Source organism: Lepisosteus oculatus, chromosome 2 (assembly GCF_040954835.1).
Source record: "Lepisosteus oculatus isolate fLepOcu1 chromosome 2, fLepOcu1.hap2, whole genome shotgun sequence".
NCBI lineage: Eukaryota > Metazoa > Chordata > Actinopteri > Semionotiformes > Lepisosteidae > Lepisosteus > Lepisosteus oculatus.
The window spans coordinates 45,581,654-45,598,353 of NC_090697.1; positions in this window are offsets into that span (position 1 = coordinate 45,581,654).

Here is a 16,700-nt window from a genome sequence, read left to right on the forward strand (position 1 = left end):
CAAAATATGAGTCTGAAAAGACAATACAACACTGCCAAAACCAAAAGAGTGGGTGAGGAGTGGTCACAAGAATTTTTGAAAGGTATTCTTTCATTGGAAATTTCGTGTTGAACGGAGTGCTGAATGAATGTACGTTTAGGCTTTAGTGGCCTAAAAGTCCGAAACAACTAATACATTTTGGCATTATCTGTTAATATGCCTGTGATTTCAAAGCCCATGGCAAGAGTTTAAAAGTTCAATCAGGTTCTTTTGAACTCTTGTTTGTTGGGCACTTCAGACACCATCCCTTTTTGGAGCAAAGCACTGTATACAGCCATATAGGTCAGAAAAAAAATGTTTAGAAAACATCAAAAGAACTATATTCCTAAGTATCCTTTCAGCCCTAAAACACAGCCATGCCATCAAAAACTGTCCACATTGTATGGGAATAAAACCCTAACCCTAGCTTCGGGTTTTGCTAGTTAGGGTTAGGGTTCAAATATTTCTCAAAGACACTTTCCTCAATATTCCACTCATTTGACTGGAAAATTTGCTTCTCTGAATCAAAATATGAGTCTGAAAAGACAATACAACACTGCCAAAACCAAAAGAGTGGGTGAGGAGTGGTCACATGAATTTTTGAAAGGTATTCTTTCATTGGAAATTTCCTGTTGAACAGAGTGCTGAATGAATGTACGTTTAGGCTTAAATGGCCTAAAAGTCCGAAACAAGTAATACATTTTGGCATTATCTGTTAATATGCCTGTGATTTCAAAGCCCATGGCAAGAGTTTAAAAGTTCAATAAGGTTCTTTCGAACTCTTGTTTGTTGGGCACTTCAGACACCATTCCTTATTGGGGCAAAGCACTGTATACAGCCATATAGGTCAGAAAAAAAATGTTTAGAAAACATCGAAAGAACTATATTCCTAAGTATACTTTCAGCCCTAAAACACAGCCATGCCATCAAAAACTGTCCACATTGTATGGGAATAAAACCCTAACCCTAGCTTCGGGTTTTGCTAGTTAGGGTTAGGGTTCAAATATTTCTCAAAGACACTTTTCTCAATATTCCACTCATTTGACTGGAAAATTTGCTTCTCTGAATCAAAATATGAGTCTGAAAAGACAATACAACACTGCCAAAACCAAAACAGTGGGTGAGGAGTGGTCACACAAATTTTTGAAAGGTATTCTTTCATTGGAAATTTCGTGTTGAACGGAGTGCGGAATGAATGTACGTTTAGGCTTTAGTGGCCTAAAAGTCCGAAACAACTAATACATTTTGGCATTATCTGTTAATATGCCTGTGATTTCAAAGCCCATGGCAAGAGTGTAAAAGTTCAATCAGGTTCTTACATACTCTTGCTTGTTGGGCACTTCAGACACCATCCCTTTTTGGAGCAAAGCACTGTATACAGCCATATAGGTCAGAAAAAAAAGTTTAGAAAACTTCAAAAGAACTATATTCCTAAGTATCCTTTCAGCCCTAAAACACAGCCATGCCATCAAAAACTGTCCACATTGTATGGGAATAAAACCCTAACCCTAGCTTCGGGTTTTGCTAGTTAGGGTTAGGGTTCAAATATTTCTCAAAGACACTTTTCTCAATATTCCACTCATTTGACTGGAAAATTTGCTTCTCTGAATCAAAATATGAGTCTGAAAAGACAATACAACACTGCCAAAACCAAAAGAGTGGGTGAGGAGTGGTCACAAGAATTTTTGAAAGGTATTCTTTCATTGGAAATTTCCTGTTGAACAGAGTGCTGAATGAATGTACGTTTAGGCTTAAATGGCCTAAAAGTCCGAAACAAGTAATACATTTTGGCATTATCTGTTAATATGCCTGTGATTTCAAAGCCCATGGCAAGAGTTTAAAAGTTCAATCAGGTTCTTTCGAACTCTTGTTTGTTGGGCACTTCAGACACCATCCCTTTTTGGAGCAAAGCACTGTATACAGCCATATAGGTCAGAAAAAAAAGTTTAGAAAACTTCAAAAGAACTATATTCCTAAGTATACTTTCAGCCCTAAAACACAGCCATGCCATCAAAAACTGTCCACATTGTATGGGAATAAAACCCTAACCCTAGCTTCGGGTTTTGCTAGTTAGGGTTAGGGTTCAAATATTTCTCAAAGACACTTTTCTCAATATTCCAATCATTTGACTGGAAAATTTGCTTCTCTGAATCAAAATATGAGTCTGAAAGGACAATACAACACTGCCAAAACCAAAAGAGTTGGTGAGGAGTGGTCACATGAATTTTTGAAAGGTATTCTTTCATTGGAAATTTCGTGTTGAACGGAGTGCTGAATGAATGTACGTTTAGGCTTAAGTGGCCTAAAAGTCCGAAACAACTAATACATTTTGGCATTATCTGTTAATATGCCTGTGATTTCAAAGCCCATGGCAAGAGTTTAAAAGTTCAATCAGGTTCTTTCGAACTCTTGTTTGTTGGGCACTTCAGACACCATTCCTTATTGGGGCAAAGCACTGTATACAGCCATATAGGTCAGAAAAAAAATGTTTAGAAAACATCGAAAGAACTATATTCCAAAGTATACTTTCAGCCCTAAAACACAGCCATGCCATCAAAAACTGTCCACATTGTATGGGAATAAAACCCTAACCCTAGCTTCGGGTTTTGCTAGTTAGGGTTAGGGTTCAAATATTTCTCAAAGACACTTTTCTCAATATTCCACTCATTTGACTGGAAAATTTGCTTCTCTGAATCAAAATATGAGTCTGAAAAGACAATACAACACTGCCAAAACCAAAAGAGTGGGTGAGGAGTGTTCACAAGAATTTTTGAAAGGTATTCTTTCATTGGAAATTTCGTGTTGAACGGAGTGCTGAATGAATGTACGTTTAGGCTTTAGTGGCCTAAAAGTCTGAAACAACTAATACATTTTGGCATTGTCTCTTAATATGCCTGTGATTTAAAAGCCCATGGCAAGAGTTTAAAAGTTCAATCAGGTTCTTACATACTCTTGCTTGTTGGGCACTTCAGACACCATCCCTTTTTGGAGCAAAGCACTGTATACAGCCATATAGGTCAGAAAAAAAAGTTTAGAAAACTTCAAAAGAACTATATTCCTAAGTATCCTTTCAGCCCTAAAACACAGCCATGCCATCAAAAACTGTCCACATTGTATGGGAATAAAACCCTAACCCTAGCTCCGGGTTTTGCTAGTTAGGGTTAGGGTTCAAATATTTCTCAAAGACACATTTCTCAATATTCCACTCATTTGACTGGAAAATTTGATTCTCTGAATCAAAATATGAGTCTGAAAAGACAATACAACACTGCCAAAACCAAAAGAGTGGGTGAGGAGTGGTCACATGAATTTTTGAAAGATATTCTTTCATTGGAAATTTCGTGTTGAACGGAGTGCTGAATGAATGTACGTTTAGGCTTTAGTGGCCTAAAAGTCCGAAACAACTAATACATTTTGGCATTATCTGTTAATATGCCTGTGATTTCAAAGCCCATGGCAAGAGTTTAAAAGTTCAATCAGGTTCTTACATACTCTTGCTTGTTGGGCACTTCAGACACCATCCCTTTTTGGAGCAAAGCACTGTATACAGCCATTTAGGTCAGAAAAAAAAGTTTAGAAAACTTCAAAAGAACTATATTCCTAAGTATCCTTTCAGCCCTAAAACACAGCCATGCCATCAAAAACTGTCCACATTGTATGGGAATAAAACCCTAACCCTAGCTTCGGGTTTTGCTAGTTAGGGTTAGGGTTCAAATATTTCTCAAAGACACTTTTCTCAATATTCCACTCATTTGACTGGAAAATTTGCTTCTCTGAATCAAAATATGAGTCTGAAAAGACAATACAACACTGCCAAAACCAAAAGAGTGGGTGAGGAGTGGTCACAAGAATTTTTGAAAGGTATTCTTTCATTGGAAATTTCGTGTTGAACGGAGTGCTGAATGAATGTACGTTTAGGCTTAAGTGGCCTAAAAGTCCGAAACAACTAATACATTTTGGCATTATCTGTTAATATGCCTGTGATTTCAAAGCCCATGGCAAGAGTTTAAAAGTTCAATCAGGTTCTTTCGAACTCTTGTTTGTTGGGCACTTCAGACACCATTCCTTATTGGGGCAAAGCACTGTATACAGCCATATAGGTCAGAAAAAAAATGTTTAGAAAACATCGAAAGAACTATATTCCAAAGTATACTTTCAGCCCTAAAACACAGCCATGCCATCAAAAACTGTCCACATTGTATGGGAATAAAACCCTAACCCTAGCTTCGGGTTTTGCTAGTTAGGGTTAGGGTTCAAATATTTCTCAAAGACACTTTTCTCAATATTCCACTCATTTGACTGGAAAATTTGCTTCTCTGAATCAAAATATGAGTCTGAAAAGACAATACAACACTGCCAAAACCAAAAGAGTGGGTGAGGAGTGGTCACAAGAATTTTTGAAAGGTATTCTTTCATTGGAAATTTCGTGTTGAACGGAGTGCTGAATGAATGTACGTTTAGGCTTTAGTGGCCTAAAAGTCTGAAACAACTAATACATTTTGGCATTGTCTCTTAATATGCCTGTGATTTAAAAGCCCATGGCAAGAGTTTAAAAGTTCAATCAGGTTCTTACATACTCTTGCTTGTTGGGCACTTCAGACACCATCCCTTTTTGGAGCAAAGCACTGTATACAGCCATATAGGTCAGAAAAAAAAGTTTAGAAAACTTCAAAAGAACTATATTCCTAAGTATCCTTTCAGCCCTAAAACACAGCCATGCCATCAAAAACTGTCCACATTGTATGGGAATAAAACCCTAACCCTAGCTCCGGGTTTTGCTAGTTAGGGTTAGGGTTCAAATATTTCTCAAAGACACATTTCTCAATATTCCACTCATTTGACTGGAAAATTTGATTCTCTGAATCAAAATATGAGTCTGAAAAGACAATACAACACTGCCAAAACCAAAAGAGTGGGTGAGGAGTGGTCACATGAATTTTTGAAAGATATTCTTTCATTGGAAATTTCGTGTTGAACGGAGTGCTGAATGAATGTACGTTTAGGCTTTAGTGGCCTAAAAGTCCGAAACAACTAATACATTTTGGCATTATCTGTTAATATGCCTGTGATTTCAAAGCCCATGGCAAGAGTTTAAAAGTTCAATCCGGTTCTTTCGAACTCTTGTTTGTTGGGCACTTCAGACACCATTACTTATTGGGGCAAAGCACTGTATACAGCCATATAGGTCAGAAAAAAAATGTTTAGAAAACATCGAAAGAACTATATTCCTAAGTATACTTTCAGCCCTAAAACACAGCCATGCCATCAAAAACTGTCCACATTGTATGGGAATAAAACCCTAACCCTAGCTTCGGGTTTTGCTAGTTAGGGTTAGGGTTCAAATATTTCTCAAAGACACTTTTCTCAATATTCCACTCATTTGACTGGAAAATTTGCTTCTCTGAATCAAAATATGAGTCTGAAAAGACAATACAACACTGCCAAAACCAAAAGAGTGGGTGAGGAATGGTCACATGAATTTTTGAAAGGTATTCTTTCATTGGAAATTTCGTGTTGAACGGAGTGCTGAATGAATGTACGTTTAGGCTTAAGTGGCCTAAAAGTCCGAAACAAGTAATACATTTTGCCATTATCTGTTAATATGCCTGTGATTTCAAAGCCCATGGCAAGAGTTTAAAAGTTCAATCAGGTTATTTCGAACTCTTTCTTGTTGGGCACTTCAGACACCATTCCTTATTGGGGCAAAGCACTGTATACAGCCATATAGGTCAGAAAAAAAATGTTTAGAAAACATCGAAAGAACTATATTCCAAAGTATACTTTCAGCCCTAAAACACAGCCATGCCATCAAAAACTGTCCACATTGTATGGGAATAAAACCCTAACCCTAGCTTCGGGTTTTGCTAGTTAGGGTTAGGGTTCAAATATTTCTCAAAGACACTTTTCTCAATATTCCACTCATTTGACTGGAAAATTTGCTTCTCTGAATCAAAATATGAGTCTGAAAAGACAATACAACACTGCCAAAACCAAAAGAGTGGGTGAGGAGTGTTCACAAGAATTTTTGAAAGGTATTCTTTCATTGGAAATTTCGTGTTGAACGGAGTGCTGAATGAATGTACGTTTAGGCTTAAATGGCCTAAAAGTCCGAAACAAGTAATACATTTTGGCATTATCTGTTAATTTGCCTGTGATTTCAAAGCCCATGGCAAGAGTTTAAAAGTTCAATCAGGTTCTTTCGAACTCTTGTTTGTTGGGCACTTCAGACACCATTCCTTTTTGGAGCAAAGCACTGTATACAGCCATATAGGTCAGAAAAAAAATGTTTAGAAAACATCAAAAGAACTATATTCCTAAGTATCCTTTCAGCCCTAAAACACAGCCATGCCATCAAAAACTGTCCACATTGTATGGGAATAAAACCCTAACCCTAGCTTCGGGTTTTGCTAGTTAGGGTTAGGGTTCAAATATTTCTCAAAGACACTTTCCTCAATATTCCACTCATTTGACTGGAAAATTTGCTTCTCTGAATCAAAATATGAGTCTGAAAAGACAATACAACACTGCCAAAACCAAAAGAGTTGGTGAGGAGTGGTCACATGAATTTTTGAAAGGTATTCTTACATTGGAAATTTCGTGTTGAACGGAGTGCTGAATGAATGTACGTTTAGGCTTAAGTGGCCTAAAAGTCCGAAACAACTAATACATTTTGGCATCATCTGTTAATATGCCTGTGATTTCAAAGCCCATGGCAAGAGTTTAAAAGTTCAATCAGGTTCTTACATACTCTTGCTTGTTGGGCACTTCAGACACCATTCCTTATTGGGGCAAAGCACTGTATACAGCCATATAGGTCAGAAAAAAAATGTTTAGAAAACATCGAAAGAACTATATTCCAAAGTATACTTTCAGCCCTAAAACACAGCCATGCCATCAAAAACTGTCCACATTGTATGGGAATAAAACCCTAACCCTAGCTTCGGGTTTTGCTAGTTAGGGTTAGGGTTCAAATATTTCTCAAAGACACTTTTCTCAATATTCCACTCATTTGACTGGAAAATTTGCTTCTCTGAATCAAAATATGAGTCTGAAAAGACAATACAACACTGCCAAAACCAAAAGAGTGGGTGAGGAGTGGTCACAAGAATTTTTGAAAGGTATTCTTTCATTGGAAATTTCGTGTTGAACGGAGTGCTGAATGAATGTACGTTTAGGCTTTAGTGGCCTAAAAGTCTGAAACAACTAATACATTTTGGCATTGTCTCTTAATATGCCTGTGATTTAAAAGCCCATGGCAAGAGTTTAAAAGTTCAATCAGGTTCTTACATACTCTTGCTTGTTGGGCACTTCAGACACCATCCCTTTTTGGAGCAAAGCACTGTATACAGCCATATAGGTCAGAAAAAAAAGTTTAGAAAACTTCAAAAGAACTATATTCCTAAGTATCCTTTCAGCCCTAAAACACAGCCATGCCATCAAAAACTGTCCACATTGTATGGGAATAAAACCCTAACCCTAGCTCCGGGTTTTGCTAGTTAGGGTTAGGGTTCAAATATTTCTCAAAGACACATTTCTCAATATTCCACTCATTTGACTGGAAAATTTGATTCTCTGAATCAAAATATGAGTCTGAAAAGACAATACAACACTGCCAAAACCAAAAGAGTGGGTGAGGAGTGGTCACATTAATTTTTGAAAGATATTCTTTCATTGGAAATTTCGTGTTGAACGGAGTGCTGAATGAATGTACGTTTAGGCTTTAGTGGCCTAAAAGTCCGAAACAACTAATACATTTTGGCATTATCTGTTAATATGCCTGTGATTTCAAAGCCCATGGCAAGAGTTTAAAAGTTCAATCCGGTTCTTTCGAACTCTTGTTTGTTGGGCACTTCAGACACCATTACTTATTGGGGCAAAGCACTGTATACAGCCATATAGGTCAGAAAAAAAATGTTTAGAAAACATCGAAAGAACTATATTCCTAAGTATACTTTCAGCCCTAAAACACAGCCATGCCATCAAAAACTGTCCACATTGTATGGGAATAAAACCCTAACCCTAGCTTCGGGTTTTGCTAGTTAGGGTTAGGGTTCAAATATTTCTCAAAGACACTTTTCTCAATATTCCACTCATTTGACTGGAAAATTTGCTTCTCTGAATCAAAATATGAGTCTGAAAAGACAATACAACACTGCCAAAACCAAAAGAGTGGGTGAGGAGTGGTCACATGAATTTTTGAAAGGTATTCTTTCATTGGAAATTTCGTGTTGAACGGAGTGCTGAATGAATGTACGTTTAGGCTTAAGTGGCCTAAAAGTCCGAAACAAGTAATACATTTTGCCATTATCTGTTAATATGCCTGTGATTTCAAAGCCCATGGCAAGAGTTTAAAAGTTCAATCAGGTTATTTCGAACTCTTTCTTGTTGGGCACTTCAGACACCATTCCTTATTGGGGCAAAGCACTGTATACAGCCATATAGGTCAGAAAAAAAGGTTTAGAAAACATCGAAAGAACTATATTCCTAAGTATACTTTCAGCCCTAAAACACAGCCATGCCATCAAAAACTGTCCACATTGTATGGGAATAAAACCCTAACCCTAGCTTCGGGTTTTGCTAGTTAGGGTTAGGGTTCAAATATTTCTCAAAGACACTTTTCTCAATATTCCACTCATTTGACTGGAAAATTTGCTTCTCTGAATCAAAATATGAGTCTGAAAAGACAATACAACACTGCCAAAACCAAAAGAGTGGGTGAGGAGTGGTCACAAGAATTTTTGAAAGGTATTCTTTCATTGGAAATTTCCTGTTGAACGGAGTGCTGAATGAATGTACGTTTAGGCTTAAATGGCCTAAAAGTCCGAAACAAGTAATACATTTTGGCATTATCTGTTAATTTGCCTGTGATTTCAAAGCCCATGGCAAGAGTTTAAAAGTTCAATCAGGTTCTTTCGAACTCTTGTTTGTTGGGCACTTCAGACACCATTCCTTTTTGGAGCAAAGCACTGTATACAGCCATATAGGTCAGAAAAAAAATGTTTAGAAAACATCAAAAGAACTATATTCCTAAGTATCCTTTCAGCCCTAAAACACAGCCATGCCATCAAAAACTGTCCACATTGTATGGGAATAAAACCCTAACCCTAGCTTCGGGTTTTGCTAGTTAGGGTTAGGGTTCAAATATTTCTCAAAGACACTTTCCTCAATATTCCACTCATTTGACTGGAAAATTTGCTTCTCTGAATCAAAATATGAGTCTGAAAAGACAATACAACACTGCCAAAACCAAAAGAGTTGGTGAGGAGTGGTCACATGAATTTTTGAAAGGTATTCTTACATTGGAAATTTCGTGTTGAACGGAGTGCTGAATGAATGTACGTTTAGGCTTAAGTGGCCTAAAAGTCCGAAACAACTAATACATTTTGGCATCATCTGTTAATATGCCTGTGATTTCAAAGCCCATGGCAAGAGTTTAAAAGTTCAATCAGGTTCTTACATACTCTTGCTTGTTGGGCACTTCAGACACCATTCCTTATTGGGGCAAAGCACTGTATACAGCCATATAGGTCAGAAAAAAAATGTTTAGAAAACATCGAAAGAACTATATTCCAAAGTATACTTTCAGCCCTAAAACACAGCCATGCCATCAAAAACTGTCCACATTGTATGGGAATAAAACCCTAACCCTAGCTTCGGGTTTTGCTAGTTAGGGTTAGGGTTCAAATATTTTTCAAAGACACTTTTCTCAATATTCCACTCATTTGACTGGAAAATTTGCTTCTCTGAATCAAAATATGAGTCTGAAAAGACAATACAACACTGCCAAAACCAAAAGAGTGGGTGAGGAGTGGTCACAAGAATTTTTGAAAGGTATTCTTTCATTGGAAATTTCGTGTTGAACGGAGTGCTGAATGAATGTACGTTTAGGCTTTAGTGGCCTAAAAGTCTGAAACAACTAATACATTTTGGCATTGTCTCTTAATATGCCTGTGATATAAAAGCCCATGGCAAGAGTTTAAAAGTTCAATCAGGTTCTTACATACTCTTGCTTGTTGGGCACTTCAGACACCATCCCTTTTTGGAGCAAAGCACTGTATACAGCCATATAGGTCAGAAAAAAAGGTTTAGAAAACATCGAAAGAACTATATTCCTAAGTAACCTTTCAGCCCTAAAACACAGCCATGCCATCAAAAACTGTCCACATTGTATGGGAATAAAACCCTAACCCTAGCTTCGGGTTTTGCTAGTTAGGGTTAGGGTTCAAATATTTCTCAAAGACACTTTTCTCAATATTCCACTCATTTGACTGGAAAATTTGCTTCTCTGAATCAAAATATGAGTCTGAAAAGACAATACAACACTGCTAAAACCAACAGAGTGGGTGAGGAGTGGTCACATGAATTTTTGAAAGGTATTCTTTCATTGGAAATTTCGTGTTGAACGGAGTGCTGAATGAATGTACGTTTAGGCTTAAGTGGCCTAAAAGTCCGAAACAAGTAATACATTTTGGTATTATCTGTTAATATGCCTGTGATTTCAAAGCCCAATGCAAGAGTTTAAAAGTTCAATCAGGTTCTTTCGAACTCTTGTTTGTTGGGCACTTCAGACACCATTACTTATTGGGGCAAAGCACTGTATACAGCCATATAGGTCAGAAAAAAAATGTTTAGAAAACATCGAAAGAACTATATTCCTAAGTATACTTTCAGCCCTAAAACACAGCCATGCCATCAAAAACTGTCCACATTGTATGGGAATAAAACCCTAACCCTAGCTTCGGGTTTTGCTAGTTAGGGTTAGGGTTCAAATATTTCTCAAAGACACTTTTCTCAATATTCCACTCATTTGACTGGAAAATTTGCTTCTCTGAATCAAAATATGAGTCTGAAAAGACAATACAACACTGCCAAAACCAAAAGAGTGGGTGAGGAGTGGTCACAAGAATTTTTGAAAGGTATTCTTTCATTGGAAATTTCCTGTTGAACAGAGTGCTGAATGAATGTACGTTTAGGCTTAAATGGCCTAAAAGTCCGAAACAAGTAATACATTTTGGCATTATCTGTTAATATGCCTGTGATTTCAAAGCCCATGGCAAGAGTTTAAAAGTTCAATCAGGTTCTTTCGAACTCTTGTTTGTTGGGCACTTCAGACACCATTCCTTTTTGGAGCAAAGCACTGTATACAGCCATATAGGTCAGAAAAAAAATGTTTAGAAAACATCAAAAGAACTATATTCCTAAGTATCCTTTCAGCCCTAAAACACAGCCATGCCATCAAAAACTGTCCACATTGTATGGGAATAAAACCCTAACCCTAGCTTCGGGTTTTGCTAGTTAGGGTTAGGGTTCAAATATTTCTCAAAGACACTTTCCTCAATATTCCACTCATTTGACTGGAAAATGTGCTTCTCTGAATCAAAATATGAGTCTGAAAAGACAATACAACACTGCCAAAACCAAAAGAGTTGGTGAGGAGTGGTCACATGAATTTTTGAAAGGTATTCTTACATTGGAAATTTCGTGTTGAACGGAGTGCTGAATGAATGTACGTTTAGGCTTAAGTGGCCTAAAAGTCCGAAACAACTAATACATTTTGGCATTATCTGTTAATATGCCTGTGATTTCAAAGCCCATGGCAAGAGTTTAAAAGTTCAATCAGGTTCTTTCGAACTCTTGTTTGTTGGGCACTTCAGACACCATTCCTTATTGGGGCAAAGCACTGTATACAGCCATATAGGTCAGAAAAAAAATGTTTAGAAAACATCGAAAGAACTATATTCCAAAGTATACTTTCAGCCCTAAAACACAGCCATGCCATCAAAAACTGTCCACATTGTATGGGAATAAAACCCTAACCCTAGCTTCGGGTTTTGCTAGCTAGGGTTAGGGTTCAAATATTTCTCAAAGACACTTTTCTCACTATTCCACTCATTTGACTGGAAAATTTGCTTCTCTGAATCAAAATATGAGTCTGAAAAGACAATACAACACTGCCAAAACCAAAAGAGTGGGTGAGGAGTGGTCACAAGAATTTTTGAAAGGTATTCTTTCATTGGAAATTTCGTGTTGAACGGAGTGCTGAATGAATGTACGTTTAGGCTTTAGTGGCCTAAAAGTCTGAAACAACTAATACATTTTGGCATTGTCTCTTAATATGCCTGTGATTTAAAAGCCCATGGCAAGAGTTTAAAAGTTCAATCAGGTTCTTACATACTCTTGCTTGTTGGGCACTTCAGACACCATCCCTTTTTGGAGCAAAGCACTGTATACAGCCATATAGGTCAGAAAAAAAAGTTTAGAAAACTTCAAAAGAACTATATTCCTAAGTATCCTTTCAGCCCTAAAACACAGCCATGCCATCAAAAACTGTCCACATTGTATGGGAATAAAACCCTAACCCTAGCTCCGGGTTTTGCTAGTTAGGGTTAGGGTTCAAATATTTCTCAAAGACACATTTCTCAATATTCCACTCATTTGACTGGAAAATTTGATTCTCTGAATCAAAATATGAGTCTGAAAAGACAATACAACACTGCCAAAACCAAAAGAGTGGGTGAGGAGTGGTCACATGAATTTTTGAAAGATATTCTTTCATTGGAAATTTCGTGTTGAACGGAGTGCTGAATGAATGTACGTTTAGGCTTTAGTGGCCTAAAAGTCCGAAACAACTAATACATTTTGGCATTATCTGTTAATATGCCTGTGATTTCAAAGCCCATGGCAAGAGTTTAAAAGTTCAATCCGGTTCTTTCGAACTCTTGTTTGTTGGGCACTTCAGACACCATTCCTTATTGGGGCAAAGCACTGTATACAGCCATATAGGTCAGAAAAAAAATGTTTAGAAAACATCGAAAGAACTATATTCCTAAGTATACTTTCAGCCCTAAAACACAGCCATGCCATCAAAAACTGTCCACATTGTATGGGAATAAAACCCTAACCCTAGCTTCGGGTTTTGCTAGTTAAGGGTTAGGGTTCAAATATTTCTCAAAGACACTTTTCTCAATATTCCACTCATTTGACTGGAAAATTTGCTTCTCTGAATCAAAATATGAGTCTGAAAAGACAATACAACACTGCCAAAACCAAAACAGTGGGTGAGGAGTGGTCACATGAATTTTTGAAAGGTATTCTTTCATTGGAAATTTCGTGTTGAACGGAGTGCTGAATGAATGTACGTTTAGGCTTTAGTGGCCTAAAAGTCCGAAACAACTAATACATTTTGGCATTATCTGTTAATATGCCTGTGATTTCAAAGCCCATGGCAAGAGTTTAAAAGTTCAATCAGGTTCTTACATACTCTTGCTTGTTGGGCACTTCAGACACCATCCCTTTTTGGAGCAAAGCACTGTATACAGCCATATAGGTCAGAAAAAAAAGTTTAGAAAACTTCAAAAGAACTATATTCCTAAGTATACTTTCAGCCCTAAAACACAGCCATGCCATCAAAAACTGTCCACATTGTATGGGAATAAAACCCTAACCCTAGCTTCGGGTTTTGCTAGTTAGGGTTAGGGTTCAAATATTTCTCAAAGACACTTTTCTCAATATTCCACTCATTTGACTGGAAAATTTGCTTCTCTGAATCAAAATATGAGTCTGAAAAGACAATACAACACTGCCAAAACCAAAAGAGTGGGTGAGGAGTGGTCACAAGAATTTTTGAAAGGTATTCTTTCATTGGAAATTTCGTGTTGAACGGAGTGCTGAATGAATGTACGTTTAGGCTTAAATGGCCTAAAAGTCCGAAACAAGTAATACATTCTGGCATTATCTGTTAATATGCCTGTGATTTCAAAGCCCATGGCAAGAGTTTAAAAGTTCAATCAGGTTCTTACATACTCTTGCTTGTTGGGCACTTCAGACACCATCCCTTTTTGGAGCAAAGCACTGTATACAGCCATATAGGTCAGAAAAAAAAGTTTAGAAAACATCGAAAGAACTATATTCCTAAGTATACTTTCAGCCTTAAAACACAGCCATGCCATCAAAAACTGTCCACATTGTATGGGAATAAAACCCTAACCCTAGCTTCGGGTTTTGCTAGTTAGGGTTAGGGTTCAAATATTTCTCAAAGACACTTTTCTCAATATTCCACTCATTTGACTGGAAAAATTGCTTCTCTGAATCAAAATATGAGTCTGAAAAGACAATACAACACTGCCAAAACCAAAAGAGTGGGTGAGGAGTGGTCACAAGAATTTTTGAAAGGTATTCTTTCATTGGAAATTTCGTGTTGAACGGAGTGCTGAATGAATGTACGTTTAGGCTTTAGTGGCCTAAAAGTCCGAAACAACTAATACATTTTGGCATTATCTGTTAATATGCCTGTGATTTCAAAGCCCATGGCAAGAGTTTAAAAGTTCAATCAGGTTCTTACATACTCTTGCTTGTTGGGCACTTCAGACACCATCCCTTTTTGGAGCAAAGCACTGTATACAGCCATATAGGTCAGAAAAAAAAGTTTAGAAAACTTCAAAAGAACTATATTCCTAAGTATCCTTTCAGCCCTAAAACACAGCCATGCCATCAAAAACTGTCCACATTGTATGGGAATAAAACCCTAACCCTAGCTTTGGGTTTTGCTAGTTAGGGTTAGGGTTCAAATATTTCTCAAAGACACATTTCTCAATATTCCACTCATTTGACTGGAAAATCTGATTCTCTGAATCAAAATATGAGTCTGAAAAGACAATACAACACTGCCAAAACCAAAAGAGTGGGTGAGGAGTGGTCACATGAATTTTTGAAAGGTATTCTTTCATTGGAAATTTCGTGTTGGACAGAGTGCTGAATGAATGTACGTTTAGGCTTAAATGGCCTAAAAGTCCGAAACAAGTAATACATTTTGGCATTATCTGTTAATATGCCTGTGATTTCAAAGCCCATGGCAAGAGTTTAAAAGTTCAATCAGGTTCTTTCGAACTCTTGTTTGTTGGGCACTTCAGTCACCATTCCTTATTGGGGCAAAGCACTGTATACAGCCATATAGGTCAGAAAAAAAATGTTTAGAAAACATCGAAAGAACTATATTCCTAAGTATACTTTCAGCCCTAAAACACAGCCATGCCATCAAAAACTGTCCACATTGTATGGGAATAAAACCCTATCCCTAGCTTCGGGTTATGCTAGTTAGGGTTAGGGTTCAAATATTTCTCAAAGACACTTTTCTCAATATTCCACTCATTTGACTGGAAAATTTCTTCTCTGAATCAAAATATGAGTCTGAAAAGACAATACAACACTGCCAAAACCAAAAGAGTGGGTGAGGAGTGGTCACATGAATTTTTGAAAGGTATTCTTTCATTGGAAATTTCGTGTTGAACAGAGTGCTGAATGAATGTACGTTTAGGCTTAAATGGCCTAAAAGTCCGAAACAAGTAATACATTCTGGCATTATCTGTTAATATGCCTGTGATTTCAAAGCCCATGGCAAGAGTTTAAAAGTTCAATCAGGTTCTTTCGAACTCTTGTTTGTTGGGCACTTCAGACACCATTCCTTATTGGGGCAAAGCACTGTATACAGCCATATAGGTCAGAAAAAAAATGTTTAGAAAACATCGAAAGAACTATATTCCTAAGTATACTTTCAGCCCTAAAACACAGCCATGCCATCAAAAACTGTCCACATTGTATGGGGAATAAAACCCTAACCCTAGCTTCGGGTTTTGCTAGTTAGGGTTAGGGTTCAAATATTTCTCAAAGACACTTTTCTCAATATTCCACTCATTTGACTGGAAAAATTGCTTCTCTGAATCAAAATATGAGTCTGAAAAGACAATACAACACTGCCAAAACCAAAAGAGTGGGTGAGGAGTGGTCACAAGAATTTTTGAAAGGTATTCTTTCATTGGAAATTTCGTGTTGAACGGAGTGCTGAATGAATGTACGTTTAGGCTTTAGTGGCCTAAAAGTCCGAAACAACTAATACATTTTGGCATTATCTGTTAATATGCCTGTGATTTCAAAGCCCATGGCAAGAGTTTAAAAGTTCAATCAGGTTCTTACATACTCTTGCTTGTTGGGCACTTCAGACACCATCCCTTTTTGGAGCAAAGCACTGTATACAGCCATTTAGCTCAGAAAAAAAAGTTTAGAAAACTTCAAACGAACTATATTCCTAAGTATACTTTCAGCCCTAAAACACAGCCATGCCATCAAAAACTGTCCACATTGTATGGGAATAAAACCCTAACCCTAGCTTCGGGTTTTGCTAGTTAGGGTTAGGGTTCAAATATTTCTCAATGACACTTTTCTCAATATTCCACTCATTTGACTGGAAAATTTGCTTCTCTGAATCAAAATATGAGTCTGAAAAGACAATACAACACTGCCAAAACCAAAAGAGTGGGTGAGGAGTGGTCACAAGAAATTTTGAAAGGTATTCTTTCATTGGAAATTTTGTGTTGAACGGAGTGCTGAATGAATGTACGTTTAGGCTTTAGTGGCCTAAAAGTCCGAAACAACTAATACATTTTGGCATTATCTGTTAATATGCCTGTGATTTCAAAGCCCATGGCAAGAGTTTAAAAGTTCAATCAGGTTCTTACATACTCTTGCTTGTTGGGCACTTCAGACACCATCCCTTTTTGGAGCAAAGCACTGTATACAGCCATATAGGTCAGAAAAAAAAGTTTAGAAAACATCGAAAGAACTATATTCCTAAGTATACTTTCAGCCTTAAAACACAGCCATGCCATCAAAAACTGTCCACATTGTAT